This window comes from Vicia villosa, linkage group LG3 (assembly GCF_029867415.1).
Source record: "Vicia villosa cultivar HV-30 ecotype Madison, WI linkage group LG3, Vvil1.0, whole genome shotgun sequence".
Taxonomy (NCBI): domain Eukaryota; kingdom Viridiplantae; phylum Streptophyta; class Magnoliopsida; order Fabales; family Fabaceae; genus Vicia; species Vicia villosa.
The window spans coordinates 70368716-70373342 of NC_081182.1; positions in this window are offsets into that span (position 1 = coordinate 70368716).

Below are 4627 nucleotides of genomic sequence, written 5' to 3' on the forward strand. Positions count from 1 at the left end.
GAGGGTTCACCAGAAGAAGCTTAACAACTTCTGTCCAGAGGGACAGCATTCTCAACTGCAGCATCCATTGTGAGATCATCAACATGATTTTCCTCAGCAAGAATAGTCCCAGTAGGATGAATCTCAGCATCTGCTTCTTCCCTAGAAGCATCTACTTCATACTCTGGAGCAGGAAGATCAGAATCTCCATTCTCAAGAGCTTGAAGAATGGCAGCAAGATTCTTAGGAACAGTTGGAGCAGGAACTTCTGGAGGGTCAACAACTTCTGGAATGACCATATTGGGGCACTTCGCAGAAGGATTCTCCCTCATAAAGGTAAACAGCCAGTTGAAGTCTCCAGTCAGAACTGGATACTTAGGTCTCCAGACCATAATCTCCCTACAAGGGTTGCTGTTCAGCTCATCAGAAACTTGTGCTTCTGCAAGTTCATCAATGAATTCCTTTTCTTCAAAGCAATGTCTCCCTCCAAGACGACTGAACCAGAAGTCTTCATAGTGCCTCAGAATTCCACAAGGTCGTGGAGCAAGTTCTACACAAATTTCCTGAAATTCTTGAAAATAAGCATCTGTTTTCTTCTGAAGATTCTCCAAAATCTTCACATAGCAACATCATTTAATCCAGCATGATGAGCTATTCTGAGAGTATCAAAGACTCTTCTGACATTCCTCTTTACCATTTCATAAATTACACCAATAGGGTATGCTCGGCGGGATTTTATTTTGGTTATGGCAGAATCTGGTTTCAGAACAAAATAGGGTTGAGGTTCTCTATCAAAACGGAAGGATGATTCTGCTTCATTCTCAGAATCTAACACTACCAGCTCAGCTTCAGGACGAGGCTTGGGTGTGTAGTTACAGTCACAGAGCAATTACTCATGTGATGCAGAATCTGGAAGGTCAGATACAGAAGGATTATTTTGTGAGGTGGAAGGAATGGGTTCATAGTGTGCATGAGGTGGAGGTTAAGATATGGATATATTCGTGTGAGGTGGAAAGCGAGTTTGAAGGGGTTGGATATCAAGAACAGGGGTTTCAAGGGCCTGGTCAAAAGCAATGTTGGTTGTGGATGGAGAAGGAGGAATGGGAATGTTTGTGATAGGTGAATGAGGAGGGGTAAGAACATTTGGTAGAGGAGAAGAAGGAGGTGTGAGAACACGGATGGTTATAGGTGATTCTGATGGGGCTGTTTCTGGTTGATTTTCTGGTTCAGGGGTTTGAGCAACATTTATTGGTGCAACTTCTGAACGTAAAGCAGAAACAGAAACAGGTTCAGAAAGATGTATACCTTTAGACACATTCTGAAACGCTTCAAACACAGCCTCAAGTTTTCTCTGCTTCTTGTTCTTCTTCTCTTCCACAATCTTTGCCTTTCCAAGAGAAATTTCTCTTCTTCTGGCAGATTCCAGTCTCTCCTTCTCATTATCAACATCCTTCTGACCTTCAACTTCTTGAGTTGTTGGTCCTTGAATAATTTCTTCTTGCTGATTCACAGCTTCTTGAACTACTTCTTTTTCATCCTCGGAGTCTTCAATGATGAGTTTTCTTTTTCTTTTCTTCTTCTTTTCAACAACTTTTTCATCTTCCACATTCTTGTTATACATCTTTCTCTTCTTCTTCTTCTTCTTCTTCTCAACAGTCTCTTTTTCACTATTTTTATCAACTAAAACTTCCTGAACTTCTTCAGCAACAACTTCTTCTTCAACAGCTTTCTCAACAACAACAGTAGCAGCAGCTACACTTTGGACTTCCTTCTCCTGGTTAACAGAAGGATGATCAAATTTTCGCTTTGTCCTTCTTTCCTTCTTGACAACAGCTTCTGGTGCAGCTTCTGAAACATCTTCCGAAGCAGCAGGTCTGGAAGTAGAAACTTTCTTGCGACCACCTTTTGCAGGAGCATCTTTGTCTTTTTCTTCCTTGAGTGAGTTCAGATATTTAGTTCTGACTTCTGGAAGCTCACTTCTGAAGAAGGATTCAAAGTTTGCAAGAACAGGATCTCTTCCGCTTCTTGCTCCAGGAAGAGGTTGAGGGGTTTGTCTGATAGCTTCAATAACATTCATCTTTCTCAAGGTGAGAGCATTCAAGCAGCTTCCAGTATCAACAACAAAATCTTTGATGATCCCTTGAGCTTCCAAGTCCTCAATAATCTTGGAATGAACCAGAAGGTTTGTAATAATTCTTCCAAAAGGAATAATAGTACCCTTCTTTATTCGGAAGGCGTTTCTGGAATCCCTTACAACATTCCACATATGATTGAATATTATGAAGATAATATCAACCTTCTTCTAAGTAGCGATGCAATACAGAATATACTTCTGCTCATTATTGACAAAGTCTGCAGAATGAGTTGATTTCCTGTGATAGAAACACCCAGAAGAATCTTGGTCCAGATTTTGTAGAGATCCCTCATGTCCTTGACACGCTTTGTTTTCTTCACGTCTGTATAAAGAGTAGCCAAAACCTCTTCCCAATCAGCCATTTGATCAATTTCATGAACACCTTCAGGGTTTCTTAGGTCAAACATCATTATCATGATGTTTTCAGTAACAACAATAAATTTGCCATGAACAAATGACATGATTGATTTAGGGGCAACCACAGCGTGCACCCAAAATTCCTTTACTAGTTCTGGGTAAACAGGTCCACAGAACTCAGCAAATAACGAAGTCCATCCTTGAAATATGATATCTTCTTTAAGGTGAAATTCATGTTCTTCAAGACTATCAAAGTCTACCATAAGTTCACATATAACTTCCAACTCCTTTTCGGGAATAGAGCAAGAGATTACAGGAACAATTTGTTGTTCTTCTTCTTGAAGATGAAGAGGAACAGAGGAGCCAGCGTTGAGAGACGATGAAGCAGCCATTGAAACAATACTGATATTACTTGAAGCTTTTCTGGGTTTGCGTTTAGGGTTTGAGAAAAGGCTAAAGAGGTTGCAAAAGTGCATGCAAGAAGAGAGAGAATGGGAGCGAAAAAGATAAACGTTATGATTTGAAATATATTTATAGAGGCGGATTTGAAAAGGAATGCAATTTATTTATGAGAATGAACGGTTACAGAATAAATTGAAATCAAATGCATTAAATGATGAGTGACGTTAGGTGAGAGAACGTGGTAATTGAAATGATTTAACACAGTTACCTAGGGCGGTGTCCCATCAGTTTCACTCACGCTTTTACCAACCGTGCAAACACGTGTTCACCATCAGAAAACACTTGATGACAGCTGTGTTGCATTGTATTTGCTTCTATTGACGAATAGAACCTTTCATCTTCAGATTATGATCAATGATTCTGACTACCACTCCTTATAAATGATCTAGTTCTGATAGGATCATCTTTCTTTCCAAGAATCACATCTTCTGAGTGAGCTGAGGTGAGTCTAGAAGATCTTCTGATAGTTGGCTCTTCAGAAATTCTGAGATTCTCTAAAGATGCAGCAACTTGATCTTCTGATCCTTTGCTTCTGAGACTTTCAGCTTCTGAAACTTTGCTTCTTGGTTCTTCAGCTTCTGATATATCAATATCTATATCTGCAAAATTCTCAAACTGCTTTGGCTTTTCAAGACCAAGCTTATCATCAAATCTGATATTGATTGATTCTTCTACAACCAATGTTTTAAAATTGTATACTCTGTAGCCTTTAGAGCGTTCAGAATATCCAAGAAGGAAACATTTTTGTGCCTTAGAATCAAACTTACCAAGATGATCTTTAGTATTCAGAATAAAACAAACACATCCAAAAGGATGAAAATATGAAATGTTGGGCTTTCTGTTCTTCCACAATTCATAAGGAGTCTTATTTAGAATAGGTCTTATAGAGATTCTATTCTGAATATAACATGCAGTATTAATTGCTTCTGCCCAGAAGTGCTTAGCCATATTGGTTTCACTGATCATGGTTCTGCCCATTTCTTGTAGAGTCCTATTCTTTCGCTCTACAACTCCATTTTGTTGTGGAGTTCTAGGGCAAGAGAAATCATGGGCAATACCATTTTCTTTGAAGAACTCCTCAAAGAATCTGTTCTCAAATTCACCACCATGATCACTTCTGACCTTTATGATTTTGCACTCCTTCTCAGATTGAATCTGAGTGTAGAACTCAAAGAACACTGAATGAGACTCATCCTTGTGTTTTAAGAACTTTACCCATGTCCAGCGGCTATAATCATCTACGATGACTAATCCATATTTCTTCCCTCTGACAGATGCTGTTTTGACTGGGCCAAACAGATCAATGTGCAGAAGTTCTAACGGCCTAGAGGAAGAGATAACATTCTTATACTTGAATGCAGGTTTGGAGAACTTGCCCTTCTGACATGCTTCACAAAGAGCATTTGATTTTTATTTCAGATTTGGGAGTCCTCTGACCATATTTAGTTTGCTAATCTGAGAAATCTTTCTCAAACTAGCATGTCCTAATCTTTTGTGCCAAGTCACCTTCTGCTTCTCAAGATCAGAAAGATCAATCTTATAAATGTTGTTCTTTCTCTTGCCTGTAAATAAGATTGAGCCATCCTTCTGACTTACAGCCTTGCAAGACTTTTGATTGAAGATTATGTCATAACCATTGTCACTTAATTGAATTATGGACAATAAGTTATGCGCTAATCCTTCTACAAGAAGTAC